The following is a 12,236-nucleotide window of genomic DNA, read 5'->3' as shown; positions in this document are numbered from 1 at the left end:
ATGGGGGGCTCTACATGAGCCCCCCCCTAACCCCCCCTACACCCCCAGCTCCCCCATGGGTGCCCTGCCCAGGCCAGCTCTGGCCCTTTAAGAAAAAACATGGAGAAAAACCCCAGGACTCACCTCTCTTGCGGTGGCCTCGGGGCTTTGGGGGCTAATGCAGAACCCCCCATGTGGTGCAGGGCAATGGGGGGCAGTGGGGATTGCCCCCTTCCCCCCCCCCCCCCCCCCCAGCGGGGGGTGGTGGTGTAGGGGTTTTTTCCATTTTTTTTTTCTTAACGGGCCAGGGCTGGCCCAGTTGCAGCACATGTGGAGGGGCTGGAGGAGTGAGGGAGAGTTTGGGGGCTTGTGTGGAGCCCCCCATGCAGCATGGGGTAGTGGGGGGGCAGTGGGGATCGCCCCCTGCCTGGCAGCACCTGGGGAGTCAGGGCTTTTTTTTCCCAAAGAGCCGGGAGCTGGGGCAGGCAGGGCAGCCATTGCTGGGCTGGGAGAGCAGGTGCAGGATAGGTCTGCCTGATTCAGAGATTCGGCAGCAGACGAATCTCCGAATTAGATTTGACCAAAATGAATTGGGACAGTGGTTCGAATCACCAAAAAGGCCAAATCCGAAGCGAATACCCGCCGCTTTGCACAGGCCTACTAAACAGCTCAGGGCAGGAACCAGATACATCCAAGTCCCAGTGAGGTCATAGATACTAAGCATCTTGTAGGACTGGGCCCTAAGAAGGCAATGAATTTGCTTTCATAGCTGACTAGCCTGAGAACCTGGGTAATGACTGTTTCCCTCGACAACCCAGGGAGGTTCAGATATCTGGAGAGAGTTCTGTGCGCGCTCTGGCATCAGAAGCTCATTTTCTGAGTTTATTTTCAGTTCACAGCTGTATATTTGCATCTCCTTTCAGGATGCAAAGACTAATAGAGAATTATTGGGCTTCTTGTTGCCTATGAGGATTGGTCTGATCCCCTTTGTTTCACAGATAATGCCTACTTTCATATTTGCTCATTGTGCAACCCTATTTAGCTTCTGTGAGTCATGTCTTTATTTTAACATTTTTGGTAACAAACTTTAGGGTTGTATTTTCATTTTTTTCACTTGTTTGGGCAGGTTTCCTTCAAATGTTTTGTTTGGGGTATATTTGGTAAGGCCTCTAATAGTCAGTTGGTCAGGGGTGATCAACAAAAAACTTCATGCCATCAAGATCCAGGTCTGCTTTTGTCTTCCCTTTTAAGATGTGTCTAACACATTCCTCAGAAAGCTCAACCAACTTGATGTTCACCCAGTTTCTGTGTCTGAGTCCTCCATGTTGGATATGTGCTTCCAAGTCTGAGCAGAGTCCAGACACGGTCTCTGGTGTTAAAAGCATCAAGGGACTTGCAAGCTTAACTGCCACTCTCACTGCCTAAGCCTCCCAGTTTAATGCCACTATGATCTTTCCTCCCCAGTTCAACTGCTACTTAATTCTTCTGGTGCCAATATACCATGTAAGTGCCGGGTTATAGAGTCAGATCCTTGGGTACATCCTTTCATTCTTCCCCCCAACACGGTGAATATTTACTTGTTTGTAGAAGATAGGACCGTTTCAGCAGAAAAGATTAAAGGATACACATTTAAGTCCCTGCTCCAAATCAGATGGCATAGAGATTAGAAATTAGGTTTCCTACATCATAGAGATATGCCTTAACTACTGGCCTACTGGGTGTAAGGATGTCAGGTCTATCCCTTCTGAATGTTGTTTTGTATTAGAAAGCCTGGTCTGGATTAGGTGCCTGACTCCAGGAAAGGAGTCAAAGCACTGAGAATCATAAACAGTGATAGGTATCTCCTTCAAAACTGAAATTTAAACACCTGACTGTCTTTTAGTGGTGCCCCATCCTTCAGCATTCCCAACTGGCTTGCTTAGGTGGCTTGCATAGAATCGTAGAAACTTAGGGTTGGAAGGGACCTCAGGAGGTCATCTAGTCCAGCCCCCTGCTCAAAGCAGGACCATCCCCAAGTAGATCATCAGCTTTGTCTAGCCAAGTCTTAAAAACCTCCGAGGATGGAGATTCCACCATCTCTCTGGGTAACCTGTTCCAGGGTTTTACTATCCTACTTTGCATCTGCAAATCCTTTTCTTTGGAGCCTCTCCCCATGCACTGCATGGGACCCTGGGGTCTAATTTGGGGCAAAAATCAACAAGCAACAGGATACCAAAGATTCGGGTGCTGCCACATTTAGCATTACAGTGCCTGAGTCCCTTTGTGAGTTTTTCTCTGAGTCGCTAGGCATATTCTAGGTCTTCAGTTTTTGAAGTCCAATTCATTAGACATTGAGACTGTTGCTGATCCTTCTGAATTCCTAACTCTTAAACGCATCCTTTCCCAGAGCTCAAGCTTTATGGATATTTGTCACATATAGTCCATCTCTCTTCAAGCACACACAATTGTGGAAGCAAACGCCTGCAGATTTTGTAAAGATTCCAAAAGCTGTTTTCTCTTTACTTCAGCTAGTACAGATCTGTCCAAAGAAATATTCAGATCTAGCCAAAGAAACAAATGCTTCTAGGCATTTTCCTGCCATGATTTCATCAACACTCTCGGTGTCCTGCTTAGGTTAAAGTGCTCTGAGGAATCCAGGATCCTCCCTCTCTCCCTGCCATTCTACGTATGGCTTCTCATCTGGAACATGGAGTCTCCTTCTCTCTCTTCCTCCTTCTCTGCACCCAGTTTCTATCTTTTTCAAATGATATACATGCAAGAGAGTCCCTAAACATCAAGTAAAATTCATAAACTGTACATAGATTCACAGTCCGTTTCTAATTCTGACTCTTCCACTGCATCCAAATTATATACAGCACGTTCTCTGTACCAGAAAGCTTTTATTATCTGCTTACCCTCTAGGGGTATTAAACAGGTGTAAAAACTAAAATGGGATTTGGGACAAATCCCACATTTTTTGCAGCTGTCACTACCTCAAAGCTAATGCACATAATCCAAAGTATTTAGTAAATGAATCCTATATAAATTCTTCATCCTAACTGATACATGCACATTTTGCTGACATAAACATGATGTGACAGTCCAATTTTCCCCCAGAATCATCCTTAAAAATCTAGAGCCAGATGCTCAGCTAGTGTAAACTGGCATAAAGCTATTGGCTTCAATTACTTTGTTGACTCATTTACTCCATCTCATCATCTGGCCCCTGGAATCTGTGTCAAACTGCATGAAAGATGTGGTAGGTTTATTAGGAAGAGAGTCATATTTAGTTCCTTGCTGTACAATAGCCATTTCAGTATCTCCAGGCTCTTTTATTATCCCATGTGTTTTCACAGAGCTATGACCCTGGACTGGGACAGAAGCCAAAGGGTGAGCAGTGTGAGATATTATAATTTGGTTTTATTCATAACCTGTTTAAGTATAATGATTTATTGTAGCCAAGTTGTCTATAAGAGAAATTTATGTGAAAACACTTTTATCTCAAATGATTTACAGAAGCATGCTTTGGGGCTAAACAGTGATTCTTTGCAAAGTAAAGGGGTTGTAGGTATATATAGCCAACAAGCCCAAATAACCTGGGTTTTGTAGTGTGTAGATGTAAATTGTTGCATTTTTGTAACAGACATGGTGAGCACTGAGTGCTTTATTTAGGAAAAGGTTTGAGTCAGCGTTGTGCTATGACATCTTGTCTTAATATATCCAGTATATACAGCTACCAAGGAACACCCATTTTCACTGAATGTAATCAATGAACATATTCTCAAGTGAAATTGTTTGGTTCTTTTTGTTAGTAAAGGCAGCATTTTCTTCAGATCAGTTCATTTAAAATGTAGGATTCCTGTATACAGTACGTCTAGCCCACAATGCTGAGAATAAGTTTGCATTTTCCTTAGCAATGGCCAGAATCTCTGTGTGTTGCCACAGCATTCCAGACTAATCAGTTAAGGAGTACTTCAGTGTTTCTGTCTAGTCTGAAAAATGTTTGATTTTAACACTTTCAAATGTCAGCTTTCAATCCATTTAAAAGCAGTGCTTTATTTTGCTGCTACACTTCAAATACCCACTTGCCCCACTTGCTGGGTTTTTTCAGTCTTTTATGCAGTCAATAAACTGAAGTGAAGCCTGAATCTAGCCACTGAACCTCAACTAGAAGCTGGTTGCCAATATTGTAGTTCAAAATGAACCTATGGGTCCAGACCTACTTTGAATGTCTCAGTTTTTGAAAAGAACTACAAGAATTGTTCGCTATTCTGTTTAAACAGTCATCAAGGCAGATATTTTGCATATCTTAGTTGAAATAAGGCACTGTTTTACTTTGTAATTGCCGATTTTTCATGTTTGACAGATTTTGACAGATATGCTGAGGTATATAATTCAAAAACCTTTTGGTATTTCCTAGAGCTATTCCATAATATTTAAAATAAATAAATAGCTTTTAAAAAGCAACTTATCATTTTTAGTAGCTTCTGCAACTATTTTTAAAAAAATGCACCACAATTGTGTTTGAATGATCATGCCATGTGATCTTTGGCAAACTGTGCTTCTTGGCTGAAAACCCAATTCAATTAAAATTTTGGTCATTAACCTTTTCATACTAGTGGTCAAAAACCTGTGAGACTCCAGACTGATTATTAGTCATCTATTACCATCTCAAGTAAGATTATTAGCCATCTAAATATTTCCATCTTTAGATTCTTCTGATTTAAAAATGATATTGTATTCTGTAGCAGTCCTTAAACATTACATTTTACATTACTGGTACTACATATATTAAACCATTATTGCGTTATAGCATTTTATTAATTGTCTTGTTAATTCTGACCTAAGTCTATATACTTGTCCCACGATTTCTCTCTCTCATTCTGTCATTACAACAGAATGAAAAATAGATGATACAATATGTACATATATTATTCAGACAATTAAAGCAGTATCTTATATTGAGTTCTATATCCCCCAATTTTGATATGCCGCTGGAAAAACTTGCCAGTTACTGAAAGAAGCTGGAGGCTGTGTATGTCAAAAAGAGTAAGAGGTCATTTAAAAATAGATTGGTGTTGCCTAAAAAAGAGCTTGGTATATGGATTAGCTTCTCTACAGAAAAGCAATGTGTGTGTGCATATGTGCATATATGTGTATGTAGGTGTGTGTGTATAATGTATGTATGTATACTGTGTGTGTAGATACATATTCTGGTTAACAGCTGCTCATGTGGAGAGTTAATGGTGGCCTGAAAATCAAATGACAAATACAATATCTCTGCAAATTTAGAACTGCCTGCTGAAAGCCCAGTATAGCAGGAGTAAAAGAGGGCAATCAGCACTGAGCTGATGTGCAGCCTACCTTTTTCTATTCCATCTTCTGTACAGCCAGATATCTGTAGTCACCAGTTCTCTTGCTATATGTGATGCCTCAGCATCCACTATACCAGTGAATCACACATGTCATAGAAACTGAGATACAGGCTTCAGTTAGCTTACAATGTTTGGGATTTTTTTCCTTCTATTTTTTCTTATTGTGTTGTACAGATAAGCAAAGATTTTATTCTAAAATAGTTTAAATTACTGTAATAAGGATATTAAAGGGACTCTTAGTGGCCTCTGATCATGCAGAGATTTCCACACAAATGGAGTATTGTGCTAAAGCAGAGATTATGGCAACTTTGAGAACTATATATTTAAAAAAAAAATCCTTACTGCTGTTGCAGATGGTTAAAACTACATGAATTAAAAATACAATATAGTTTTCTGCTCATGTGTCTTGTGGTTACTTTTCCTGAATTCCTCTCAACTGGGACAATCAAATACACCAGTTGGTTTTCTTTTTTGTTCTGGGGTTTGTTTTAGTTTTAGTGTATTGTTACTCTCATGTTCTGCTGCCCTGCTTCAAAATTGCAAGGTGCAGATTGAAGCCACTATACAAAATGCTCTGTCATTTATATGTTAAAAAAAAGCTGAAACCTAACTTGGTTTCCAATTAATTGACAGTTATGCAATAATGTAATTTAAGAGGTTTCTACCTTCCAGTTTCGAGTGTTTTACATTTTATTTAATTGTCTATTTTCCCAGACATAACTTTGGAATCAAACTTACTTCTTGGTGCTATGTCCATTGAAGTCTGAAGGGAAGCAACAGCATTTACTAGTGGACCTGCTATTACCAGTGTAGGGCATTGATGACTTACCTCTGTATCTGGCTTGCACAGAATTAAGTCAAATTTTCCTGTGTAAGATGGATATTGTTGTTAAATATGTTTATTACAGTAACCCTTAAGGCCCCTGGCACATGTCCACTTAATGGTGTGATATGATCTGACCCCTCAACCCAACAATCGTGCCTCCTGCCATGCCACGGGTCATGCGTGATTTTGAGATCATGGATCAGATCCCAGTGGTGCCATTACTACTTGCCAGTGAAAGGGGAGCCCAAAATTCAAGTTGCAAGCCAGGTTCCCACAGCCTGAGCAGTCCTGGGACCAGGACAACAATTGGCAGACTGTCATCCCCAGCCCTGGGACTGCACCAGAACTTGTTCTAGACTCCCATGTGGGACTGCACTGGGGCCAGTCCAAGACTTTGGTGCAGCCCCAAGGCCGACACCAGCAAATAGCTGATTGTCAGTCCCAGCTCTGGGACTGCACCGGGGTCCAAAGCTGGCTGTGGTTGCCCTGCCACACATTCAATTTAAGGTGCGATGGAAACCAGCCACAAAAATGTTATACATCTTTTGTGGAATATTTTTCTGGCTGGTTTCCCATTTTGTCATGCCATTAATTCCTTGAATATATGGCAGGGTTACTGTTTATGGCATGATTAACAGGTTAATCGTGTCTTAATTTTAATATCTGCCAGGGGCCTCAGAACCAGACAAGGTCAAAGCTTCATTTTGCTGGGTGCTGAACAAACAGAGTAGTAAACAGTCTCTGATCTCCAGCCTTTACTAATTAATTCAGTGAATAATACAAACAATTGTAGTGAGTACTTCCCTTCCTTGGTAAGAGTTTTGGCAAATTTATGTGGGACAGCAGCTCAGCTGGTATCATTTGTCATAGTTCCACTGACACTTAGGAGCTCTGGTAATATGCCCCAGCTGAGAAGATATCCCTTTTGCATGCTGGCACTTTCTTTTAATTGATGTTTACAGGACAAAAGTGTAGTTAGAGGAAAACTTGAGGCACAGTATAACATTATAACTCCATCTTCAAAGAGCAATGTCATCACTTCAGAAATTCAGTATATGCTAATAGGAAATCACCTTCCAACAGAAACAGAAAACATCTGCTATTATTACAAAATACTGCTGCCTCTTTATTTTTCTCTTCTTTTCTCTTTAATCTTGCGCCTGCCATGGCAACCCTTGTTTGTGTAATTGTTTGCTGGAATTTTTAAATGAGAACATATCTGTTTGTTAGGCCCCAGTTCAGCATATCGTGCCATGACATTTACATGCAACCATACCTGCTTACCACACAGGCTATGTGCTAGCCAATGTACCGGCAATGGTGTAGCTGCATTAGGCACAGCACCCCAGTTTAGGATGATGTACTCTGATTCTCAGCAAGTATATGAGCCCTGCTGGAATACCATGCTGGTTCTGGTATTTGAGCTGACTCATTCAAACCTAGCTTCAGGTGTTTTTTCATAACACTGCACCATGACATGGAGAAATGCATATACTTCCAAAAGGACAGGTCACATCCTGCTTTCAGTTGTATAAGTAGGCTACTGTGACAGGGGGCAACTTCATAGCCAGATCTCAAAGCAGCCTGCCCACTTGCCTAGGGCAGTCTCCCCATCTCGCCTGCCATAACTTGGTTGTTAACTTGATTTATTAAGTGGGAGGCTGCCCATTCCTTGCCCTGATGCCAGGGGGTGCTATCCACAGCTCTGAACTCCCCTGCACTACGGCCTGTGCCTCACAGATGACATCCAGATTATGATTACTTCCCCTGGCCTGAGGCCAGGGCAAGCTCAGTCCATAATTGGGCTTCATTCACTCTCACACTCACTCTGCCCCACCTCTCACAGGGGCCTGTTGCATACCACCCATCCTGGGCCACACTCCACTGCCCTACCTCCTCTTGAGCAATCCTTTGTGGGTTTTTGAGTTTAGCTACTCTCTCTCTGGTACCACCATGCAGCAACTTTGGTTCCTGCGACTTCCCCTACTCTATGTGACATAGCCTTAGACCAACACTGAGCTGCATTTGCCCCAAGCTCCTCACCAGGCAACTCTACATCACACCCCACCCTGAGGTCTCCTCATCATACTTCCAACTAGCTACTCATGGGGCTGGCCCTTGCGCTGGCCTTCAGGCCTTACTCAGTGCATCCCTGGGACTGTTTCTCAGGCCTACTCCCAGTTCAGCCCTACTCAGTCTCCTCTCATGCACAGCCCTTCGGGCCTACTCCCAGTTCAGCTCTACTCTATATGGGGCCTCACACCATGTTCAGCAACTACCCCCTCTGGTGCCTCCAGGATCTCACAGCCCTGGTGGGCTCAGGTGCCTACAAAAGAGTATACTACTATCCCACTACTCCCACAGCTCTCACAATTACCCACCAGATGGTGGGGGCTGGGGTTAAGGTGTCCCTACTCACCTTTCACCAGGGAGGTTAGCAGTCCTGGCATTTAGTTGAGACTGCCCCACCACAGGCAGTCCCACCAGGCCTCCCAACCTTGGCAGGGTGCAGTTTTAGGTCATGCCCAGGACCAGGAGCCTCCATGCCATTCCCATAGCTCCTGCCCTTACCTCCAGGATGTTCCTGAGCCATAGCTCAGCCAGCTGATGTTTCTGTCATGGCCATGGTTGAGTTCAGGAGATCCCATGGTCAAAAAAACCTGTGCAGAAAAGAAGTAGGGAGGTCTGTGTGGCTGCAGGGTGTGCTACCCAGAGCCGCTCTCTGGCTGCCGGCCAGGTTCCTAGTTGCAGGAGCACTGTGGCTGCGGCTTCCCTGGTCTCCAGGACCCCAGGTAAGGCTGCTAGGGCCAGCACAGTTACTATTCCCAGCCTCCCCCACCCCACCTGGGCAACTTGCCGCACAACAGAGGGCATATGGCACAGGCATTCCCTGGGGACAAGTAACAGTGACACAAGGTGTGCCACTGCTTCTTGCCCTTGGGGAACCAAATGTCCATGCTCATCTGGACACAGCCATAGAGAAGTTCAATTTAAGCTAGCGGATTTGCTCCAGATTTAGATTGGTATGGCAAAGGGCAGAATTTGGTCCTGTGAAGACTTCATTCCCTTCATAGTCAGAAATGTTCTCTCAGGGAGCATGCATGGTTGTATATAGATTTAGGGTTAAATTGTGCTTGGCAAATATAAGCTAAAAAAGATGTAATAATTCTTTTAGACCATGTCTTTGCCAGTTTAGGGCTGCCCTGTGCCCACCTGTGCTTTTCCCCATCTCACTGTAATTGTTCCAGGAGGTGAGACTTCCATCATGATACCAAAGCAGGCCTCACTATCAGGTAGCTTTCTTGATACTCAGCCTTTCTTAAAGTCTTCAAAATGTCAACTATAGAAAAGATAGTAATTCTAGTCCTTATTCCAACTATGTAAACACTCCAAGTTGTAAGGTGGCACAAGATCTTGCAAAAGAAATAAGGCCACAATAGTGAATTATATGGATTTTATTTATTTTAGAAAGCATACATGAAACAGATTTTTGGAGCAAGAAAGATATATTTGAGGTGAGAGTACACACAACCTCAGTATCAAATTTCAAAGCCACCATTTTCCTGTTCTCCTCTATTTTGACTTGAAGGAAAAAAATCAATTGAGTTAGAATATAGGGCTGTGCAAAGCTTTGGTCCCCGATTCGATTTGGCAGAGATTCAGCCCGATTCAGTGGCCGAATCTCTGAATCCAAATTGAATCAGAGGACTCTTTAATCTCTCCAAATTGAATTGGAACCCTCCGAATCGATTCAGAGAGATTCAGAAAGATTCAAAGATTCAGACATAGACACAGCTTTAAATGTTTTTTCTACCTACCTCTAGGTAGCAAGGTAGCAGGCGGCTCATGAATGCTGTGATGCTAGGGCATGTGTAGTGTCCCACAGGAGCATGGGGGGCTCCCCACTGCTCTCGGCAGCAGTTCTGGAAGTGGACTAGAAGCACTTTGGGTCCACTTCCAGGTCCACCATGGAGCATGTGCCCCGGGGGGGGTGCAGGGCCCCCCCCCCCCCCCCACTCAGTGACTGGTGCCTCTTGGGTCTGGGGGGGGCACCTGGGGCCCCTCTGTGGCTGATCACTGCACTGGGGACACACGGGTCCCCCCACCCCTCCAGCATGCTTCCTGGCAGAATCGAAGTACTTCTGGTCCACTTCCAAGTTCGCTGCCAAGCACATGGATGGCTCCCCCACACTCCTGCGGGATGCTCCATGAGCCCCAGCATCACAGTGATCGCGAGCCGTGCCTGCTACCTCAAGGTATGTAGAAAAAGCTTTTAAAGCTGTGTCTACGTCTGAATTGCTGATTCTCCAAATCAGCATCGGATCTTTGGTTTTGGATTCGGCTGAATTGAATCACAGACAGCGATCCAAATTAACGAATCAAATCACTGTCCCTGATTTGGGCCAAATCTGAATCCGAATCTAATAGAGCCCGCTTCACACACCCGTATTAGAATCAATGTTCCTAGGTCTTATTACTGTGACACACTGAAGGCAATTGATGTGCTGGTGATATTGTTTATTTGATATTTAAATTAAATTATAACACTTAGGCCACATCTTCACATTGCCCTACGGCAATGTTACTGCACTGTGCTTTAGTACTTCCAAAGCACGGTGCAGTAACTGCCCATATTGTGTCGTGCACGTGGCGCATGGTTATTTTTAGCAGCTACTTCGCTGTAGCAGTGCACTGTAACAGAGGAGCATGCTACTACAGTGAAGTAGCTGCTGGTCACATGTAGACACCCATGGACACTATGTTGCCATAGTGCATTACTACGGCGACATAGGGCACATCTACTTGTGACGCTAAGAGACTGATACTACTACTAATGGAAGTCAATGGGAAATATCAAATAACTTCTGAGAAGATTTTTTTTGTTTCTTTTTTTAACCTTTTTTCTTCTTTTTATGTCATTTTTCATGCCTTGGCCTGAGGCGGAAAAAATGCTTTGTATTAGGGCTAATATTACAGAATTTCTTTTCTTTTAACCAACCAAAATGTTATATGCTAAATTAATCTATCAGTGGTGAACAAAGAAAGCAGAATCAAAATCTGTTGATTAAATCCCATTCTCAATAAAATAAGAACCTGAATGTACGAATAAAACTATTTTCTTTAAATATTTATGTGCTCTGGCTTTTGGAGACCCTTTACTTTTCAGTACAAGTGTCTGACTGACATTTGCTACAGCCTGAATGATTATTAGGTGTATCGTTTGGTTCTTATGAGAAATTGGGGCATTTTATCCAATGTTTTCCAGGGCTGCCTGCAGGCAATAGGCTGGCACTTGTTACCTTGACAAGTTTGTTTTGCATTTACCCATTTTTGGAAGTGGTGAACATTAAGGCAGTCAGTCTGGGCACTAGTCAAGAGACAGGGAGGTCCGAAGTGATAGAAATATGAAACTAAATACCATCCACACCCGCATCATGAATTCCATAATGAATTGGTTCACACCCTTATTTTCATGACCCAGACAGCCCAACTTGGAAAATGCGTAGACCACCGAGTTTTGAATAATACGTATATCTCATGAAAACCAGAGGCTCATTCTAATTTCATGTCTTTGCATCCACTTCCTGAATCAATTAAATTATCAAATTCCAAAACGACATTATTAAGGACATTCAAATTTACTTTCTTTCAAGGTAGTTAAAGCCCATGCTGCATCAGTGCTGCCTGCTATCAGAAGAGCTGACTCACAATCAGGGTGGACTAATTTAATTTCAATCGAATTTAATTTAAATCAAAGTGATTCAAGTCTCCAGTTTTAATCACGATTTAAATCAGCAATCTGAAAACCTTGATTTAAGTAATTGATTTTTTTTGTATTTGTACTTTTTTAGTTACTGTCTTAAAGAAAGGGTCATTCTTATTGGTTGGTATTAAGATGGACTTTCCACGCAGAGCTTTTACATTACATTCAGTATTACTGTTGCTAAGCGTAAAGGTATTTTGGAAGCAAAAGATGAAAGTGTTGAGTGAGCTGGTCAAAAGTGCCTTTTTTAGTTGGGCACCCAATTTTGAGTAAACTTGTCCAAAATTAAGAAAATATTTTTTCTGCAGTCACA

General features: G+C 42.8%; 1 protein-coding gene across 1 annotated transcript in view; it reads left to right on the top strand.

Annotated features, from left to right (window-relative positions):
* Positions 1-12,236, top strand: part of NLGN1 (neuroligin 1) — a 631,206-nt gene that overhangs the window by 58,713 nt on the left and 560,257 nt on the right. The gene's annotated exons all lie outside the window — the stretch shown is intronic.

Source organism: Alligator sinensis, unplaced genomic scaffold (genome assembly GCF_000455745.1).
Source record: "Alligator sinensis unplaced genomic scaffold, ASM45574v1 scaffold379_1, whole genome shotgun sequence".
NCBI lineage: Eukaryota > Metazoa > Chordata > Crocodylia > Alligatoridae > Alligator > Alligator sinensis.
This window is presented reverse-complemented; position numbering and strand designations above follow the sequence as displayed.